Below are 22679 nucleotides of genomic sequence, written 5' to 3' on the forward strand. Positions count from 1 at the left end.
ATACCCAATTTTTATCATTTCCTCCTTGGTCAATTGGGCTAGTTTAAGGTGTAGGTATGTTAGTTTTTACTGAAAGATAAAAGAAATAATTTTTGGAGTTTAAAAAAGAAAAAAAAAGGGTTGCTCTAGGAAGTGAAAATGTAAGGAACACTTTCTCGTTTTGTTGATGATGGTGGTGAATGGTTTTCCGAGATGATAGAGAAAGTGAGAGAGAGAGAGATGCTGATGACGTGAAGAAAGAGTTGCATTAATAGAATGTGCATCCAAAAGAGAGCTCCTCCTTGCAAATGCTGGGCTTGCTGCCAGCTGACATTGTGCTGAACTTAGTACAAAGATCCATAGTAAATATTGACAAAGATATCAGGTACATTTAAAGGTACCTTTAAATGCACTATGTAAAATACTACTTTTTTAATTTTTTGATTATTATTATTTATGAGAAGTGATTCTATTAATTTAATTGTCTTCTAATTTTTAAAATGTAATTTTGTGAAATAAAATAATTTAAAAAAATCAAATTCTGTTCGTGAGCGAACAATGAACAACCCAGTGTATTATATTTCGCGGCGACGAAGAGAAACTTTAGGTAGTAATGGAGTAGTTAAAGGATTATTATGACCATTTGAAGAGTGAGAACTAATTAAAGCGAAATTAGCCATAATTTTATTAATTTTATTAATGATTGTTTACTGTGATTAATGATGTAGACCAGATTATCAACACAATCAGTGAAATTAAGCCTACGTTTATACAGTGTTGCTTAGTTGAACGAAATGATTAATGTTCTCTTACCTGTTGTAGATTGTTGATTGATTTTGACTTAAAAATGATTTCATGAAGGTCTAAATTAATTATTTTTAACTATTTGCTAAATTCTTATAGGGAAGGGATTAGCTATGAGGTTAGCATACTGGACTCCCACGCGGAGGTCCCGGGTTCGAATCCAGCAGCTGACCCTTAGATTTTCTCTTCCTAGGAGCTTCTTACAGCTCACTGTCCGGTGATGGACAGTGTTGTCTGTAACGAGAGAACACTGTCCGGAGGCCGGCAGTGCACTGGAAAAAGCTCCGGGCGCTAATGACCTCAGCTGTTGATGCGCCAAAAAAAAAAAAAAAAAAAAAAAAAAAAAAAAAAAAAAAAAAAAAAAAATCCCATAGATTAGTGTAGTATATCTCTAAGGTGATTAGCCTAGTTTACCCAAATTGTAATTTTAAGTTGCGTAAAATGAGTAATTAAAATTTAGTCAATTTAGTTAATGACAACGTGATGTTTTCAAACAGCCAACTTCAACAATTTGGTAAACTTAGTAAGCTACATCCAGAGCTTCTCTTAACATATGAAACTCAACCTTAATGAAATAGTCTAGATTAAACTTAATGGATCTACACATGTATCTTAACATATATGGGGAACAACTCGGTGAGGCTGAGCTGGTTTATTTTGGAAATGTTTAAACAATGATATTTGCATTTCTTGGTTATTGCCAAGGAACATGAAAATTAATTATAAAGTTATTTTTCTTTAATCGCTAAATAATGAGCCAATATTTACACTAAATTTAATGATGTTTTAATTTTAATCACTTTATTTGCACTAATTGCTACGTGTACTTAATTAGTGATTTGTTATTTTTATATGAAACAAAATTATTTAATTTAGATAGATAGTTAATGAAATGCAGTTTTCATTTTAAACTTATAATTTAGTTGAATCTTTTACGATTTTAAATTCTCCTTTTCTGTAAACTAAAAGAAACCTTAACCAATACTGGTCTAACATCACTTTACTTTGACCAATTACTCGAGATAATTTTGCTGAAGGTGTTGCTCCTATAATTAAATCAATTAACAAAAAAAACTAATTGACATCTTACCTGAACCTTACTTATTCATCAATAAGATTACCTGCCATGTCAGTTATAGAAATAATGTTTCCAAATTACATTAAACTTTAATAATTTGTAAAAAGTCAAATTAAAATTTAACAATTACACACTTTAATTGCTCAAGTTAACCCAACATTCTACATATAAATAACTTATCTAAACCTTCAACAGGGTAGCCTTTTTGGTAAAAGTTTACAGTTTGTTTAATTGAATTATTGAAACAATTGAAAATTCCTTGGTGTAGTAATAATTTAAAATACAAAAATATAGTATTTTTCTTTTTCCAATTTACAGTAGGCCGTAAAAAAGAAAAAGCCATTACAGCTCTGATTCAATCTTTTTTTTTGCCCTTTGTACTTAAGTTCAGAGCAACAGAATGATAGTAACAAAGTTGCCCCTCCACACACTCATAGTCTGACTAGAACTTTAATTTGAGTTTAATGTTTGTTTGCACAACTTGTTGATTTATAGAAATTACACTCTACTACAGTTTGTATGGCTAGCATGTATTTCAATAGTAACAACAACATGGTATTGTAATTGAAGTAGTCTTAGTAGTCTTTATAGTATTGGTAGTATTCTAAAGTTATTGTTTTTAGAATGGCAATTCATTGCTGTCCTAAAATGGTGTTGCTTATTGTTTTGTTAACTGTGCTGTTATAGACTTTCTAATAATTTATAATATTCTAGTGTGAAAATGGAATTGGAAATAAAAATCGTTTAATTTTCACCATTAGCACGATCTAATTTAAATTAATTATATCACACGTTTTGCTGAATCTTCGGATTCTTAATGAGAGTTATTTTCTGTGACGAGTCAAATGAATTGAGAGATATATTTAAAAGGTTATTCTGGGATATGACAGTGGATCCAGCCTAAATATCAAATTTACTTTCCACAGTCTGATTAGTTTAAACCTTTTTATCCACTCTGAGGACTTGAAAACGGATGTGGAGTGGTGACTCGATATCTAATATTTGGCACGGCCCCTTAAAGTTTAGTAAGGGAAGATGAACAAAAAAAAGTGATAAGTGGTTGGATTAAAAAGTTTATTGGCTTAATTCAAGAAATGAGAAAATATTTCGGATATTTTATATTATCAGTACTTGGTATAAGTACTTAAAAGTGCTTGAATAGCAAGTGTTTCTTAAAATTGTTTAAAATGTTTTTATTTCTTTTACAGGTGTTGGGTCACATTGAACTGGCTTGAAATTCCCCTTTCAAATATTCAAGCAAACCACCAAAACTTCGGCGATTACACCTTCCAGTTATTTCATTCATTTTAGAAGTGAGTATCGTGAATATACATGATAAGGTTTAAAGATGAAAGCAAAACGGCAGACCATAATGTTTGGAATTAAACTCAGTTAAACTAGCCAACATGCAGAAATTATTTATATTTATACTTATTCTTTATTTAGGTAGTACTTATTTATTTTTGTTTTTTACCGAATTTTTGATCTTACAGAAGATTAATGAGACTTTACTAAAGATAAAATGGTGCACAGTCTTCGTATTAATTAAAGTTCCAAATTTGGCGCAATTTTATTGTTCCAATTTTAATTAAATTGTGTTCTTCAAAGAACAACGTTCCTATCAATTGTTCCTTTTATTGATCACTTTGTGGGTATCTTCTATGTTCAATTGTTCGCTTTGATTATAATCCCCTGGGGAGAATTGAATGCTGCCAGTCATTTAGCAAAGTGCTTCTAGGAAGTGGTAGTTAAAAAATGCCATTACTATTCAACTGGCGAATAATGCAATCCACAGGGATCTTTTGTCTTTCTAAAATATTTAATTAAGAAATCTGCACGTAATTGTGAAATAGTTGTCAGTACTTGAAAGTGCAAAAACATCCCTCTAAGGGCTCTTTTGACGGTAGCAGCTTGCCGTGTCATCTTTCACCTATAAATCCTAAAAATATTCTCTTCAGAGTATACTCTACCCTCTAAACTCGCTAAACCTAGTATTGGCGAAACGTGGGGATATTGAGCCGTGAGGGAGAAATAGACCGTCACCCCAAATTTCGCCATTCATTTTAGGACAACCTTTCATCCTAAGTCTGCGCAACATCCAAACCCTTTCAGCAAGTGAAGGTTTTTATCTCCTCGTCTTTTATAAATCTTCCATCCTGGAAATGGCCTTGCGAATCCCTCTACTGCTTCTTGACTACCCAAATCCCTTGTTATTTTCTCTCACTGGTTGTAAAAGGGTTTACGGCTATCGTATAGGTTTTCTATTTTGATTTTTTCCTCGGAAATACAAATTTTGTGACTCTAAGTGCAAAAAAAAATATTTTTTTTTACTAATTGGTCTCAAACAAACTTCGTGTGTGCACGTATGCCTCATCACATCACCTTAAGTAGATACTAATACTAATCGGAGTTCCCTGTGTCTAAAATTCTAAATTTGTAGCAAGACAGTTGGCATCCCCTCGCACAATCTCCGCTAATTGAATTACCAACAGAAACAAAAAATTTTATGGTGGCCATTAGGCAGTTAGTTGAATGAATGAACAGAACGCAGGACTATCGTCATTGTGGGCTTCCTGGGACAGTCTTAAGAAAGGAGTGCTAGCGCTAATAGATTATAGGGTGAGTGAGCTTTTAGCCTGAAGTGAAAGAAGAAGATTTGGGTCATGTATGGTGACTAGGAAATTTTGTTATCTTTTGTTTGTTATTTTGTTAGTATGTGATTCATAACATGGATGATATGATGTAACTCAGGTTGCAAGATTCCATGTGTAGTCCAAGTTAGCGATCATGGTTAGCAAGTGGAGTGGATATTCCGTTTAGGTAGACAAGAGAAGGTAGACGTCTCGATAGGCGAGCGGTTAGATGCTAGAACCGTAAAGCTGGGATGTATTGCGGTACTAGTCTAGGCCTTGCATTTCATTTAATGGTTTATATGAGGAATTTATAGTAAAGTATGTTTGCTAGTCGCCTCCGTCCACGATATCTAATAGTTGGACGTAAACATAGCTATAACCTAATACTTAATTATAAACGAAAATGTTACTAATAGAAACTTCGCCCTTCGTTAGCACCAAGGACCAGAATGATCTTTTCTAACTATCCGATGCCCATCACCTCTATTCTCCTGCCTTTGTCCTTTATATCCTCACTCTCATCCGTCTCAAATCCTCCTCTACGTTGTTCGTACACCACTCAGGATATAGTCTTCTTTATTTTCTAGGCCTTTCTGGATTTCCATGTAGCATGGTCTTGGAAATCTCTCTGCCCTTCTTGACTCCAAAGCAATAAACTCTGTTTGTAAACTCTCCCTTTAAGCACACCTAATTGGAAATTTATATGCCATTTCTAAAAACAGTTTCGCACGTATTTTCGTCTGGAAAATGGAAAACTTTATTTTCATTGGTCTGGTGGAATAAAAATTGACGGGGAGTTCCTCCACTGTCAGGCATGTCTTAACTAATTCTCTCGATTTGATGTGACCACTTTATCTGTATAGGTGAGTCTGGTGTGAGGAGAGTTCATTGGATGTACTGCAATAAGAATTAATTAACTAATTTTGAACAGACCTTTTTGCAATAAAATAACGCTACCAAATGTTGGTAACACTGAATAAGCCCAGCCTATGTAAATAATAGATATTGCTCTTACATTACATTGTTAAATTCAATTTACTTATCTGTATACATAGTAGTGTTGTAGGTTTAGATCGTAATTTAGAGTAATCCCTCTTCTAAAGCTGAAACTCCATGTTGTTCGTGTGCGGCGGGTTTGCACAGTACAGTAGTAATTAATGAGCATTACGACACATTGCCATGGTTGTTCAGAGGCTTCAGGTTGTTGGAGACCATGTTTTGGTGGTGCAGTACACACATTGTGCGCGCAAGATCTACACAGATCAGTATGTTTGTGTGTTTGTAGCTGTAAGCCAGCAAACATGCTCTTACATGCTCGTACAGTTTCTCTAAATGAAGAAGATGGTTTTTTGATCAAAAAGCATAGGTAAGCTTAGGGGATTGTGGGCTTTAGCTCGACAGAATCCTCATACAAGACTTAGTGAAGCAGAACTCAACTGACGCTTGAGACAACTGAAAAAACTATTTGACAATACTCACTGTCGACAACAAAAAGATTTATTTATATCTATATGTTTGAGCATATGGCATCGAAACTGTGGGGTACACCCAAACGCTCAAACCTTGAAGGATCCCGGACCTTGCAGTCTATAATCCTTCGCTCTATAGTTGACGCTCCTTTCTATCTCACCAATCAAACCATTCACACAAACTTAAATATTCCTTTCAGCCCAGAAATGGCTAAAACGCCTTACAGGAGATTCCATCTTAACATACAATCTCATCACAATCCACCGATACGATTCCTTTCTTCCAGGACATTTCCAATTAACTCTTCTAGACGTATTGAAAGACAGTGACCTCGCGATCTTCTCTCTAACGACGAGAGTTCTCCATAGACAGTGAAATAATGTTTTGAGTGTTACCACTGGGTAACTTCTCCACTCTGAGTATGTTATGGATATTGTAACTAAATGTGCGTTAATTGTAGCTAAATAAAAGTCAGAGGCTAAAGCGTGTAGCCGCCAATGAACATCGATCAAGATGTGCGATTATTGTAGCCAGCTCTCTCGCCAGAACACATATGCTAACGCCTAGTTGCAGTTCCTCTTCTCCCCAAATTTCTCTTTCTCTTTCCAAGTTCTTTGCTTCTCTTCACATTCCCTTTCGTCCAATGCCCATTATACTCGCTAAAACCCAAACTAAAGCTCTCTATCTCCAAGATGTAACTTCATTGCCACGAGCCTCTCTTCATATTTTTCATCAAATTCCTATTCCCTCCTTTCTCCTACCAAAACAAAAATCAGATCTGTTATTTCTCTTTCTTTTTTTTTCTTGATTTCTCTCTCACAAGTAAAATATTATTCCAAATAAACTTTTTCAAGGCTTTGGCTACGATGATTGATTTACGTTTATTATTATTACAAATTTTTGATACTTTATTTTGGTCGGCTATTTGTAGATTAATGTCTTCATTCCAGAGATCAATAGAACTAGCATTATAGGTTGATTTGTTGACTGAGAATTGTGTAATTTATCTTAGCTTTAAATTGATGGCGCTAGTTTTAGTATATACTAGGAAGTACATTACGTTGATTTGAAATGTCGATATAGAAAAATGAACTTGAGATCTACACTATTGATCATCTTTGGCATCTTAGAACAGTAAAATTGACCTTCGCTGAATATACAGCATTTCTCTTTTTCCAATAAATGTATTGTAAACTGCATACGGGATAAGAGAAACCAGCCAGCGCGCTGGCACTGTCGTAAGTTGAAGGGAAATCGCCGTGTCAACATCGTTTTAAACGATGTGAAGGATTATCTGGAATGGGAAATGTGTGGCTAAAGATAGGAAGAAAGAGGAGTTCGGGCTACATTGAGCTGGAAATTTAGGAATTGGGTGTAAATTGTTTTATTGGCAATTCATGATCCTTATGGTTATGATGGAGGAGGATTCAATTGGAGTACGTAGGTGCGTTTTCAATTCCCATGGTTGATTGTTGATTGTGACGTTCGATTTTCCTTTAAGATTAACTAAATTATAATGCTAGTACGAATTGAATACGGTAGAAATAAAGCAGTTAAAAGAAAGTGCGCTGTCAGAGAATGATAATTGCAGTAAAAGTTGTACGTTCTTAAAACCAAATTGTAATTTCACAAGCTGACTAATCTCCTCTACCATTACTGCGAAAGCTCTAGAAGCTGAGGTTAGACTTTAAAAATAATTCAGCCTAGGCTGAATAACTCTTGCCAATCAGACGGTAATTGTGTCAAACTGTACCCGGGGGAGGTCTATGATATCTTTCATTTGATTATTTCTTGGTCTTCTGCCCAATAGAGCCAACTTGTCGAACGGAGCAGTGCACTTTCCAGTGGCTCTATGAATCTTCCATCTTGTGAGAATTTCGCCAGCCTTAGCTACCCTCTGAATAAACCTAAGCATATTTTAAATTAAAGTAATTATTTAGGGTTTTAGAAGTGATTTAAAGGTAATGAATCAGGTTGATATCAAGGGAACGAGTACGGGATTCGACTGGAAACTAAGGTCTACATACCTACAGTGAATGTTTGCTTCCAGCTCTCCTGAACAGATGATATAACCGCAATCAGTTTTTTTGTGGGTTCATTTTCAGAAAAAATACAGAAAGTTTTTATTCAAAATGCTAATTAATCACTGAATTCAAAGATTGGGACTTAATTTAAATTTTTTTCAATTGAAAATAGTCTAGTAAACTTAGGGCAAGCAATAACTAGTTTGGCTAAGGGAAGGCATTAGTTGGAAATCTATGGTTCGAATCCAGTAGCTGGTTTATAGATTTCTAGATCATTCTAGAAGCTTTTTACAGCTCACAGTCCGGATTTTTAGCAAGGTTGTCTGTAACGAGAAAACACTATCCAGAGGCCGAAATTTTATTTAAAAAAAAACTTCGGCTACCATTAACTTCAGCTGTTGACACGTCTTAAATTAAAAAAAAACACAAACTAGTATGGCTACCCTAGATACTGCACTCTAGTTCGGGTAGTAAAATAGTAATTAGTAGTTGGATGTTAAGTCCTGCCTAAAAAAAATAGAAGATTACTCAACTTTTAGAAACGCTATTGGCAGTACAAGTACAAGCGCCGGAAAAGAAATATGTAACACCTTGCATTGTGCCAGACAAGTAACTAAGCAGCACGAGAAAGCTGCCAAACTTAATCTTTATTTCCTGAGGCATACTCTGGTGGCCAACAGTTCGCGCGATCAAGAAATATATATGTTGTATACTCGTACATATATACGTGAACTTGAGGCGGGATGCTCGTAGTAGTAACCGCCACATCGATTTACAAGGTCTAGGGTTTCCTTTTATCGATTTTGTGTTACGTCTCTTATGGTTTCTAAGTGCTAGAGGTTTCATATTCCATACTAGTGTTATATACTCTGGATTTATGGAACAGTTTTCGCTCTTCCAGTTCACAGTCTGAACGTAGGGACATTCTCCGAAGTTATTTTCAGAGTCCATCTCGTATCTTTAAAGAAAGTGTTTTGGAAAGTTTAGGTCAGCATGGTCTGGGGCAAAACTTCTTGGCCTGATTATCGGTGGTACTACCAGCGAAAAGTCTTGGCTAGCAGAGACTACTACAGAGATGTGTAAAACTCCAAAAACAATAAATGGTAGGTTGTCCATCCTCCTAGAAAGCTGTAATGCTTTCTCTACGATATTGGAGGATTCAGAGGCCTCCCTCATCAACCTAGATTAGAAATTAATCCCAGTTACGTCTACTACAGTCGCAGAATTGAAATGAAAAACTTCGACCAAGTGGAGCAGAAGCACTATAATTAGTTTCCCAATATTACTACCTACCCTGTCCTCTAGTTCGGCAAGTATTCCTACACAAGCTTAAGTTCTCAAGTTAATGTACTCAATTTCTTTTTCTTTTTTTTCTTGAAAGTTTAGTTTTTTTTAAGCTGAGCGTTGTAACTTTGACAAAGCCCAACCCATTTCGCTGATATTCCATCCGGATAAGTTCACTTTTTTATTATATATATTGTGTCCGTGTGTTTGTGACTACACTAAACTTTGTTCTTACTAGTTTTATTTTTTGTTTTCCTTTGTACTTTGAAACTTGTAAGAAAAAAAGTTTTTGACGTACTTTGTTCCTAGATATTGATATTACAGACTTTGTTTTCTTATCTCCTCTTGTTTTATTTAAGTGTTCCAAAATACTACTCGATCGACGGGAATTTAATCTTGGGCTAACAGATGTAGCAATGTCTGTAGGTAATTTTTCGCTCCTTTCTTACTTCACTCTTTAAAGGAAGGTTACTAATATTTTGTTAACATGGTGTACAGTATTATGGCCAAAATAGATCTACAGGTGAGAACGTTCACTGTTCAGCGATCCTCTTGAAGTGTGAATCAACACGTCCAGGTACCCTGGGATAGTTCTAGAAAGAGCGCTGAGTGCTGAGATTACGTAATTTTGCTGTAATCTTCCTTCTAGGAAAATAGGTCAGTTTTTTGGGGGGGAGAGGGTTACCTGTAAGGTTCCGGTTTCTGTTTAAGGGAACAGGTTTCTTTCAAACTGTAAGCTTAATAAAATTTAATAATTATTCAAACTTTCGGAGTTGGTTGGAAATTTTGTAGATAGAAGCTTGAGTGTTTTAGTAAGCGAAAATTCTTGAGGTAGCTCACTTCATTTTATTTCATTTTCTTCTTTTAACCATAGTCTTGTGGGAGAACGTTTGAGCGATAGCTTGGTAATTTAAAACATACCAAGTTGGGGGACGGGGATACAGTTATAGATAGTTCTTAATAAGAAGAAATACCTCTGCTTTAGTGCAAGGAGAAATGTCTAGAGCGGCCGGCGGGTAGTTCTAGAAGACCTAATGTGTAACTACATACATCGTACTATAGTATTTCTGTGGTTGTAGCGATGGTTTGTGTGTGTGTCTGGAATACATTCAGTACCTCGCCCTGCCTCAGTAGGCCGTTATCTTGTAACTAGTGTTGTTTGGACTGGTGGAAAAGAAGGTAGATGGAGAGAGAGAGACAAAGGCAGATCTCTCATCTCATCTGTGGTCCACACAGCCTCACACAGAGATTTCAGTACGAATGGCACAACCAAAGAATTACTTCTCTCATTTCTCTTTCCACTCTTCAGTTAGCAATGTTTTCTTCTTTTCCGCTCTTTTTTACATTCTCTATCTTTTATTGCTTTTATGGAATACGCAACTTTTTCTACCGCATTAATTAACAAGAAGAGGCGGTGGTATTTGGGTGCCCTTAGCTTTTTAGTGCACTGCCAGCTTTCCGATAGTGTTCTCAATGTCCATCACTCGGACAGTAAACTGTAAGAAGCCTTTGCTAACAAGAGAAAAGAATCTAAAGATTGCCAACCTAGGATTTGTACACGGGATTTCTGCGTTGGAATTCCACTATTATCACTGAGTTAATCCTTTCGTATCTATTAATTCTTCTTTCTTTCTCTGCTGTCCTCCTTTAGCGGACGGTCCCAACCATTTCTGTCTGTGACTCAACTTCTCCACTATTATCACTGAGTTAATCCTTTCGTATCTATTAATTCTTCTTTCTTTCTCTGCTGTCCTCCTTTAGCGGACGGTCCCAACCATTTCTGTCTGTGACTCAACTTCTCCACTATTATCACTGAGTTAATCCTTTCGTATCTATTAATTCTTCTTTCTTTCTCTGCTGTCCTCCTTTAGCAGACGGTCCCAACCATTTCTGTCTGTGACTCAACTTCTTCACTATTTAACGCCCATTGTCATCGAATCCCTGAGATTTCCAGCAGCCAACGCAACCAACCTTGGAGCCTTTCTTATAGGGAAAAAGAGAACTTTCCTGTAAGTTAATTGATGTAAATGGCTTTGAAGGTATTAAATGTTTTACCTGTAAAAGAGCGCCATCTATTTAGAAAGTAAAGCCTACCTTGCCCTGACTATAGTTGGGGGAGTAAACTGCCTCTATATTTATTATTTTATTAATTTTCAAGCCTGCCAACAATAGTAGCTTTATTTTCAGCTCTAGTTTTGCATCAAGTGCGATAAATTATGGGGGACGTGTAAACATCGCAAGTTTAAGATTTATAGTATTAATATAAACACTGCGAACTGATAACGGCTCCTGATAAGATAGACTCTCGGGAATGTGGAGTTGCTTGTTTAGTGAATAGCCTCACTGTTATTGTTTTCTTTAATTATGTTTTATGACGATTAGTGGCAACCCTATAATGATTTTTATTGCTCATTATGCTTTTTGATGGAAATCTAATGTGAAACATTCACACGGCTTTTTCCTACTACTGTTCTGATAGATTGACAGTATTTTGGAACAGTAGTTGACTGTTAATAAACTCAAAATTGTCACGACATAATTTTCAGTTACAAAATATGGGTGATAAAACTGTAAAATAGCCAGAAATGGCACTTTTTAAGGGCTCCCAAAAATTTAAGTTTAACCCAGAAAAGCTTCCTCAAATCAATTTTCACTAATAAGCTAATAAGCTAAGTAGTTAGTATTACGGGCGCCACACGGTAGCCGAGTGGTTAGAGGCGAGACCTGCAAAGCTAATATGTATTGTGTGGTACTGGGTTCGATTCCCTCGGTCTTAGGCCTTGGATTTTATTTAATGGTTAATAACAGAAATTGACAGTAAAGTATGTTTGCTAGTCGCCTCCGTCCACGACACCTAATTTGGTAGTTGGACGTAAAGCCTCGCCTGAAAAAATAGTCGTTTACTTTACTTTACTTTTACTTTAGTTAGTATTACTGGTGGATTACCTAGCGGAGAGTCTGGGTTCGAATCCAGCTGCTGGCCCTTGAAATTTTTCTTTTCTTGGTTGCTGATTTTTGTTAGTAATAGTGAGTAAATAGATTTTATGGGGGCCTGCCTTGTATGGAAAAGGTATAGAGATTTAGCTAGAGGTTTGTGACAACATTTCCATCGTTTTGTAAAGAAACAAAGACAGAATCTTGTAGTTCACTGTCCAATGATAGACAATGTGGTTTGTAACGAGAAAAAAACTATCTGGAAACTGGAAGTGCACTGAAAAATAGCTGCAGGTGCCAAATTAGCTCAGATGTTTATGAGCTTTAAATAAAAATAATAATAATAAAATTAAGAGTATAATTTGTATACTCGTATTGCATTGTTGCATCAGTTGGTGTTCGTAGAAAAATCTGAGAAAACTCTAGTGAGTTCGCTCACAAATCACTTCCTGTTTCTCTTGCTTCTAAAAGTTCTGACCATTGGTATTGAACACTTGGAATTTCAAAACATGTTCTACTCAAACTAGCAATATAGTGTAAGTAAAGCCGTACATGACCATAAAGTAGTATTGGAGATTAAAAATCAAGGCTCCATCCTTCGCTAAAACGGCACCAAAACGAATAAACTCCTACCAAAAAAACTTTCAGGTAAATATGGTATGACCTTAGTGCTGGATAATATATTTTGTTTTATTCGTAATAGCAGGCAGTTTATTGTATCTCTTACCGTTTCTGGTCTTTTATCCATCATCAGAGGTGTGTATTTATTTAGTTGGGTGTAGATTTCCACTTTACTTCAGTTTCCGTCTCATTATTGAAATTTTGAATATCACACATACCATGTTAACTTCTTTAGCCCTTACCTCAGCAAGTGTGGTGCGAGGAGGAAAGTTAATTGAAATCGAAATCTCTACACAAAAACTGAATTATACCTCTGATGGTGGGTGAAAGTTCGAAACTGGAAACCATAAAAATGCCGATTGATAAAATCAAAGATACTCCAATAAAAATTATAGATAGATCTACGTGCGTGAAATCAAGTGCTAAGTTAATAGAGAATCGTAAATACCATTTTCTAGAAATCTCAAGAACAGTGAAGAATCTGAATCTACTCAGTAAAGTTGTGGTACTTACCTGTTGAGAGATCTTATTCTAATTTGAAATTTCTTTTACATATTTAATTCTTATAAATATTTTAAAGGTGTTAGAGCATCCATTAGATTGAAGTGGCACTTTAGAGGGAGGTTTGCCTCGTCACTCTTCCCAAAAAATCTCCTTTTTATGAACTTTCCAGGGAAACCCGTCTCATTTAATATGCTCTTTGTTTCCTCATAAAACGATGGGAAAGTTTTTCCACAAACCCCTCAACTAAATCTCTATACCAATTACGTACATTCTAGATTAGGTAACTCTAGATGTGTAACGTCACAAAGCATTATGATGACTGTTAGACCCAAAATGAAATATCCATCATTAGGAGCAGGTCCACAGAATGTCCTGCCAAGAGATCTCATTACTTGCTGCTGCATTTAACCCCCCCCCTCCAAATGCAAACTATGTGTGCGTAATAAGTGCACTAATATTCAAGGAAAAGTGACAACGAATTTTGTATATGTGAACATAAAAGCAGCCACTCAGTTGAAGTTATATTCTCTTTTTACGATTCCTTAGGGAATTGAAATATTTACAAATTGTGAGCCACGTTTCCCTCTCCTACTTTTTGTGTCCCGTTCCTCTTGGAGAAATTTTATTTTATTTCTTCATTTTATTTATTTATTTTTTTATTTAAGGCTGAGGTCATTGGCGCCCAAAGCATTTTTTGCAGTGCCCTACCGGCCTCCAGTCAATGTTCTCCCCGTAACAGCAACTGTCCATCACACAAACAATGAATGAACTCTTAGAAAAAAAAAACTCTAATGCCTTATTTTTGTTTTTTCGAACTCAAACGAACGATCTATTTATTAGAAAATTCTTCGTAAAATATTAATAAGTTTGTAATTTTATTTGCTTTGTTTAAATGACTTTTAAAAAAAGGAAATCTTATTCTTTGATTGTGGGAAACAGGAAAGAAAGGAAATAAATCAAAGATCGTTGAGAGAATTGTAATTGAGTACGAAGAAGGTGGTCATATACCCCAGAGAGGAGTGGTACCCCTGTATTGATTGTTCCCGGTAAATCTTCTTTCAAGATATATTCTTCTGCTGCCTTCTTATCTCACCTTCTTTTTTACTACTCTTACTAAAAGTAAGGAAAGTATTGCGGCAATTTTTCGAAATTATGTGTTCACTAAAATATCTGTTTCGAAGCCCTTTGAGTCTGAAAAAATAATTCTCGAAATGTTTAAAATACTAAAAAAGTGGCAGGATTATAAAACTTGCATACTTTAGGCGCAACGTGGCAATTCACGTGTAACTAGCGATCAAAATTTCAAAAGAAGCTGTTAGGAGAAGAGCTTGTAGCTGGATTCGAATCCGGGATCTTGTCGAAGGAATTCAGGAACACTCATTCACTAACTCCTGAGTTAATCCCTTTACTCAGAGTTCCTGCTGTTATGTATTATAGAAGTATCACTAAAATTTGGAGTTGTAAACAAATTTTTGGAGTCAACTCAAAACCTCCAAAATTTGAGCTAGTGATAATCGTGTGAGTTCACGCAATATGTTTTTAAAAACTTATTTTATTTCTTTTTAAGCGTTTTTTCAGTACCACGGATCGCTTAAAATGCTAAAAATTTATCTGAATTCCTCTTCAAGTCGATTCCTCAGTCATTTTCTCTTTCATTTTCTCCACACTTCTCACTCATTGGCTACCTTTTAGTAGCATTTCTGCTGTAGAATTCATTTTAATGGTAACACCTAAGATGCTTCTCCGAAATACGATTCCAGGGTACTTTGTGCAATTCTAGCTGTGTTAGTTTTTACATCAGATTTTTGCCTTCCAGTTTAGATTAGATCCTAAATTTGATCATAATAAAAAAATAATCATTTCTTATTATTGATTTACAATTTTCTTCGAGTTATAGTAGATTCACTAATAATATCTTGAATTTTCCAACCTTCATAATAATTTGGTCGTCTGAGATGTTGCTACTAAAATTCGTAGTTTTTCCATCGGTGTTTATCTAAGAGCTTTTCCTTTTTCATTTATTTCGGTTGACCTATTTCTTGAGTTTTCCTTGAACGATCTCTGGCCTCATATTTTCTTCTTTTTTCTTATTCATTGAATCTTTTTTTTTTCTTGACTCCCTCACTTCACCTAGTTTTTTTGGTTTTTACTCTTAAAAACAGATGAAATCTATGAAGTTATTATTCACATTGTTTTCGGTGAGAGGTGGTTGGTTTCGAAGTTAATTGATTGCTTTTAGCTTATTATCGTATGATCTCTTTACATGATCTCTTTAAGCTATAATATAAGTACTGATGAGTTTATTAGAGAAGGATAGTTAGTTCTAAGGCGCCACGATACTCGAGCGGTTATAGGCTAGACCCGCAAAGCTAAGATGTATTGCGGTACTAGTCTAGGCCTTGCATTTTATTTAATGGTAAATATGAGAGAATTTATAGTAAAGTATGTTAGACGGTTATAGGCTAGACACGCAATGCTAAGGTGTATTGCGGTACTAGTCTAGGCCTTGCATTTTATTTAATGGTTAATATGAGGAATTTTGTAGTAAGAAATGTTTGATAATCGCCTCTGTCCACGATACTTAATTTGTGATAGTTGACTTGAAGCCTGCCTGAAAAAATAGACATTACTTTAAGTTTATTCACTGTTGTTTATATCTGTGGATATACACCAGATATACAGATCAATACGTAAAAACCACTTTTCCGGATGCTGGGAAACTCAAAACGGATATTTCTCGTGAAAATCCCAAAACAGAAAACCTGCGCAGTATCGCAACACCTTGGTCTCACTTTAACGACGAGACGACCGGTCTAAATATTAATATATTATGAAGGTGGCGGCTATAATCGTCAAGATCTGTGTTCCAAGCACTGTACAATCCCAATTTAAGTGAACGATGCCTTAACTAATTACTATGTTAATGAGCATCGAATTAACTGGCCGGCAATTAAGTGTTGCCAGCCTTTATAGCATGCAACTTCTCTCATGAACACAAAATTAACCTTAAAGTTGTTTGTATAAAATGAAGGAGTTTTCCAAAGCTAGTTATACTAACTTTACAACTGTTGGGATTATCAAGCTTAAAGTGGAAATATAATCATAGTAGCTGGAAAAAAGACCGCAGTGCCTGGAGTGGAGCACAACTGCAAGATCGTAAAAACCCAATAGAAGTTCTATTATAGATGCCGGCTGTAATTGTTGGGAGGACGGAGAGGGGCGCCATGTTTATATAGAAGAGTGCCAAGTTAAAAGAAAGCTGGTGGCTTGATAGCCTCCTACTAGCCTACCTACAGAAATACAGACCATCTGGCTTTGGATATAGCTAACTTTTATAGCTATTTAATGGCCAGGTATACTTCTTGTTATAAGTATTTTTCAAGTACCAAGTTTTCTTTATTATCAGTTTCTTAGATTTTATACTCTTCTCTTGTGGGGCAGATGTTGGTCAGTGGTCAAGAGCGTGGCTTTGTAAGTGGGAGATCGCCAGTTCGAATCCCTACTACTTTTTATTTGTTAGGAAAAAAATTTTATAAGAAAATATGAGCTTTCGTCTCCGTCCAGACATCTAATTGGTAGTTGGACGTTAAGCCCCGCCCCCAAAAAAAATTGGCGATTACTTTACTTTACTTTTACTCCCTCTTGCCATGGGTTTGGGAGTCTAAACATTGAAAATCTATCTTTGAAATTGAAACGTGTTAAAAGAATGTTATTTTCTTTTCTTTTAGTACGCATGCGCACGGTATGCTTTGTTGCTGGTCCGGGTTACATTCTAGTTTTAAGAGGCGATGTTTATTTCACAACAAAAGTTTGTGACAAATGAATAAAACAGTTATTTTATTGCCTTGTAGAAGTCAGACATGGAAAACAGTTACTGGTAAAGCTTCTGCTGAGTCAACAGAGTATTATAAACTCTTACAGTGAAGAATAATATTTATAGCCAACTATACCGCTATACAGTCTTCCGGAGGGGGGACGAAGCCGACAGAAGGAAGTTAGACAATGGAAAATTACTTCTGTAAAAAGCTTTTCTAAGATGATGATTCCGTACGTTCTAGAACTTGAAGGAAGTAATTGAAGATACCCTTAGGAGAAGAGTTAGTTAAAATTGGATCTAATAGTGCTTACTTCCAGTAAGGATCTGAAGATGGATCTAAAAGGCATTAGATGACTGACTTTCTTTGCGTGGTTTTTAACTCAAGAAAGAAGCAAATGGAAAGCCTATTTATAACTTTTCCTTTTTCCTTATTGCCTGCAGAAGAAAATAATGTGAGCTTGTCAAAGTTTTCCGTTTTAGGGGAAATATTGATTTGATGATCATATTGAAGTCGATCATCATTTGTATCATCCGTCCGTGAAATAGAATGTTTTTCCACGTAAAAACTTATCCACGTTTAAAGAGAAAACCAAGTAAATAAACGAGGAGGTCGCACATCAATTTGTAAAACCACTTTTTTTCGTCTCAAGGATAATTCCGGTGTGAAATCTAAAAAATCGATAATCTGATCTCTTGCTAAGAATCAGTGAAAATATCGAAGTTGTTTGTTAAAAAAATCGTGATAATTATGTTTAAAAACGTTACTTCTTTTTTCCAATGACTGACAACAAACACTTCCGTTTTGGGTGCAATTCTATGTAACGCTAGTTTGTATCCTCTGCGAAATTTTGCGTATCTTAGCTTGGATTTCATGAAAAGAATGTAATTCGCATTCGTAAAGTAATTGAAAAACTTTGCCTCTAGCTTTAGCTCACAAATAATAATGAATAAAGCTCTAGTTTTCTATTACATAGATGAATCCAAACTGTTCTATCCATGACCAATACAAAAGTGCCAAAAAAACAGCTGTCTAAGGTATCTATGTGGGCGAAAATGAAGCAGTTAGTGGATGCGGAAAACCTGGATGTAAACCGAATGAACTTTTTCATCTGGAATTTTCACACGGAAAAACCTGACAAAAATGAATAAGGCTGTGTAAAGGTCTTTCTGGAAACGATACCAATTAATTTTATACAAAACATTTTTAAATTGTAAGACAAAATATGCTGAGACTTTTGGTAAATCCGGGTATTTGTGAACGTCGTTAAAATTCCCTTGTAGTTAACTTTGATTTTTGACATTAATTTTTGCTGTATATCCCTCTAGCTTGTGATGAGCATATTGATCAGGACGATGTAGCTAGAAGTGTAATTTAAAGCCGAGTGGAAGAAGCGGGCTGTGAAAGTGAGCAAAATGTAGCTGAATCTCTCACACATCGTTTCATTCCGTATTAATTTCCGATGTTAATTGCTTTACCGTTCAATATGGACGCAAGCTTGTCATAGCACTCTTGGAAGTAACTACGTCACTTGCAAGTTTTATTTATTTTTTTTCTTCTTAATTAGGCAGATTTTTTATTTTCCATTTTCAATTATCTCGGGAAATATCAGTATTGAGGTTATATAAGTAGGAAAAGTTGTTCGCGTTGTAGACCAGTGTGTGAGAGGAAACGTTTTGGTCGAAATCGTAGCACAGGAAGTACCGCTTCATTCGATAGATTTTCCATTATTTGCTTTCTAAAAATGGCTCTCGAGATCTCCTTTAAACTTACAGATTCTGAAAGCACGCAAACAGTTTTATTGTAACATTTAGCTGGGAAATATTTCGATTTGGTGATTTTGTTGCCATTTCAGTGAAGATTAATTAATGTAAGGACATCTCCTAGAAGGCGCCACGGTATCCGAGCGGTTAGAGGCGAGACCTGCGAAGCTAATATCTGTTGTGGTACTGGGTTCGATTCCCGTTCTTAGGCCTTGGATTTTATTTAATGGTTAATAATAGAAATTTATAGTAAAGTATGTTTGCTAGTCGCCTCCGTCCTCGACACCTAATTGGTAGTTGGACGTTAAGCCCCGCCTGAAAAAATAGTCGATTACTTTACCTTTTTTTTACATCTCCTAGTAAGGATTACAATGGCGAACCGGAAGAGATTTTAGCGATTTTTTTCAGTCAACGTTTTTTTTAGTTTAACCTTTTTTTAAAAAAAAAAAAAAAAAAAATGACACCTGTCAATACATACCACTAGTAAATTTGATGATATGGCATCATCGACAGGTACAACAAGAAGAAGTACCCAATCCATTGATGGCTTTCTCTTATAATTTGAAAAATGTCATTAGAGGATGTCATTTGTGATGTAGAATTTCCTAGGATATGATGGGTGTTCAGCTGCACGATAACGGGATTTGTGTGTAGCGATACTGATTTATGGAAATATTGGTAACCGGAAAGGAAGGACTTGGTCTACGATCTAAGGAATATTTACGTCATTGTGGGGGGCTAAATTTTTGGATACGTTGAAGAGAATTTTGACTGAAGAATTCTTTTACCATTGGAGCGCATGGTTAAACCCCTCAGAAACATAACGTTCAGAAAGGTCGTATTAGGTCTTGTATATTTGTATTTTGTTTTATATTAATTGTTTGGTTTGGATAGTCTGTCCAGTAGTCTTAGGGGAAGTTGATATTGTCTGTTTGTAACTTGTCTTTTTAGTCTTATATTATGAGGATTCCAGATCAGTCATAATTGTTTGTACATTTCAGTTTTGAACTAAATGATATTTTGTATTTATTTATGTTAAAGTGTACTGTCAGTACGGCTGATTTTCTTGCATCTGTTTATTGCTAGATTATTTTTTATTTTATTCTGTTACTGTATCTACGTAAATAATGAAATCTTAAAACATCCTTGTTTAATATTTTTATCAGTTGGGTTTAGGGTGTTTTTTTTTAAATAAATTCTTAAGCGAGGCAGAAAATTGTAAGGGAAGTTACATGTGTGTTCGTTCGTTGTTAAGGTGGTAAAAGGCTGTTTAACATAAAGCAACAAGAAAACATATTTTCCATAAATTTTCCGCTATTTTCCAACCACTCGCTTGTGAATTTAAAGAAGAAAAAAAACTTTAAATTGATTTCTTTTTATAGATGTGAAGTAAATCTTTTTAGAATATTTATTTATTCCCCCCCCCCGCTAAAGTTTCAAATTTGATGTTTCTGATTGGTGCAGCAGTGAGATCGATAATAAATGAGCTTTTATTCAAATTCAGCCTAACGGAAGTGCTACCCACATAACTGGATTTCTTTAAATAAATTATTTCAAGAAAATCTAATCACGTTAATTTCAGTAAAATTAATTTATGCGAACGGTTCGCGCCGGATGGCGTTTGTGTGGTAAGAAGGAAAATACGTACACTTTTGCTTCTAATAGTTGTTGAAACAAATGATTTAAATTTTCTCAATTTTTTATCACCTGACTTTTCACCACCGTTAAAGAAAATGAGTAAAAACAAAATCGTAATAAGTTGATAGATAAATGGCCGTTTAATGCATTACCTCTACCTAAGAGCTCCTGATTTGAAAAATATTTTTTTTAAATATCCATTACCCAATCAAATTTAATTACGAAATGGATATTCAAAAAGCTAGTAACATTTGATCCATTTAAATTATTAAAGAGAGAATATTTCGCAAGTTTAACTGTATGACAATTTATCTATTGATTAGAACGGTATAGTATCTAGGGAAATTTACTAAACAATCTGGACATATTCCCCAGAGGAAATGTCGACAAATTTAGGATTAAATTGCCGTGCTAGAAATGACAGGGAAAGGGGGAGGATTATTGTAGCTGTTTTGAAGCCAAACAGTAATATTATTGTTTTCCAGTAGTAACTAGTGATTTTACAAAATAGTTAAAGCATAGTGTTTCTAATTTCTAAGTTCTTACTTAAAGATTTTATCGTATAAATTTCCTTTACTGGACAATTTTTCTGTTGGAATTGCCTGTACCTCTAAATGTGTTCTTTCAGTGCACCCGCACCGGTTTAACAATCCAACTAATGTTAACGACAAAATGTGTTTTACTGAAAAATTTAAAGTCAATTTTTATTTTTTCAGTCTATTGTTAATTCTTTTATGTATACTACAGACGTTTCGGTCATGAAGGAGAAGTCCGGATAGGACCTCATCATTTGTTGAACTGAGATTCCAGTCATAAAGTTCACCGAAACTTTTTTAACATCCCCCCAAACAACCTGGGCGAAAGCTCGTACTTGACTAATTGGCATTTTACCAATTAAATAAAAAGTAGCTATAAGCTGGGATCGAACTTGGGGAAGTAAACGCTTTCAAATTACTGGCCTGAACTTATAACCAAATCTACGTACGTCACCATCCCCAAAGAACTACGAGGGTCGTTTGAAAAGTCCGTGCAAAAATAAAAACTACTTAATTTTTATTTTTCAACATAGTATCCTTTTAGGCTTATACACTTCGTCCAACGCTGCTCTAGTTTGTTGATCCCTTCCGAATAATAGGATTTGTCCAAGTCTGAAAAATAGCCATTCGTTTCTGCAATCACCTCCTCGTTTGAATAAAATCTTTTTCCCGCCAGCCATTTCTTCATATTGGGGAACAAATAGTAGTCCGAGGGAGCCAAGTCTGGAGAATAGGGGGGATGTGAAACGAGTTGGAACCCTATTTCCATTAATTTTGCGACCACAACTGCTGAGGTGTGAGCTGGTGCGTTGTCGTGATGGAAAAGGACTTTTTTGTGGGCCAATCGTGGGCGTTTTTCTTGCAGCTCGGTTTTCAAACGGTCCAATAACGATGAATAATATGCACCTGTAATAGTTTTACCCTTTTCCAGATAGTCGATGAGGATTATTCCTTGCGAATCCCAAAAGACAGTCGCCATAATCTTTCCGGCCGAAGGAACGGTCTTCACCTTTTTTGGCGCAGATTTCCCCTTGGTAACCCATTGTTTAGATTGTTCTTTGGTCTCAGGAGTGTAGTGATGTATCCATGTTTCATCCACAGTGACAAAACGACGCTTAATGTCCTGCGGATTCTTCTGGAACAGCTGCAAACCGTCCTTGCAACACTTCACACGATTTCGTTTTTGGTCAAGCGTGAGCAATCGCGGCACCCATCTTGCGGATAGCTTTGTCATGTCCAAATGTTGATGCAAAATATTATGTACCCGTTCATTCGAGATGCCCACAGCACTAGCAATCTCACGCACCTTCACTCTTCTGTCATCCATCACCATATCATGGATTTTATCAATGATTTCTGGAGTAGTAACCTCAACAGGGCGTCCAGAACGTTCAGCGTCACTTGTGCCCATATGGCCACTCCGAAAATTTTGAAACCACTTATAAACTGTTCTAATCGAAGGTGCAGAGTCACCATAATGTTTATCAAGCTTCTCTTTAGTCTCCTGAGGCGTTTTGCCTTTCATAAAGTAGTGTTTAATCAACACACGAAATTCTTTTTCGTCCATTTTTTGAAAATCACTCGATTTCCTCGATT

The 22679-nt window shown here is 35.6% G+C and overlaps 1 protein-coding gene across 4 annotated transcripts in view; it reads left to right on the top strand.

The window, feature by feature from the left end:
• Window positions 1-22679, top strand: part of Cdep (Chondrocyte-derived ezrin-like domain containing protein) — a 144044-nt gene that overhangs the window by 27807 nt on the left and 93558 nt on the right. For all 4 annotated transcript variants that reach the window (XM_074125812.1, XM_074125814.1, XM_074125813.1 and 1 more), the window contains one exon: window positions 3070-3174. The gene's annotated coding sequence lies outside the window, so the exon portion shown is untranslated. The remainder of the gene's footprint in view (window positions 1-3069; window positions 3175-22679) is intronic.

Source organism: Rhodnius prolixus, unplaced genomic scaffold (genome assembly GCF_049639745.1).
Source record: "Rhodnius prolixus isolate KJV_2025 unplaced genomic scaffold, Rpr scaffold_3, whole genome shotgun sequence".
Lineage (NCBI taxonomy): Eukaryota > Metazoa > Arthropoda > Insecta > Hemiptera > Reduviidae > Rhodnius > Rhodnius prolixus.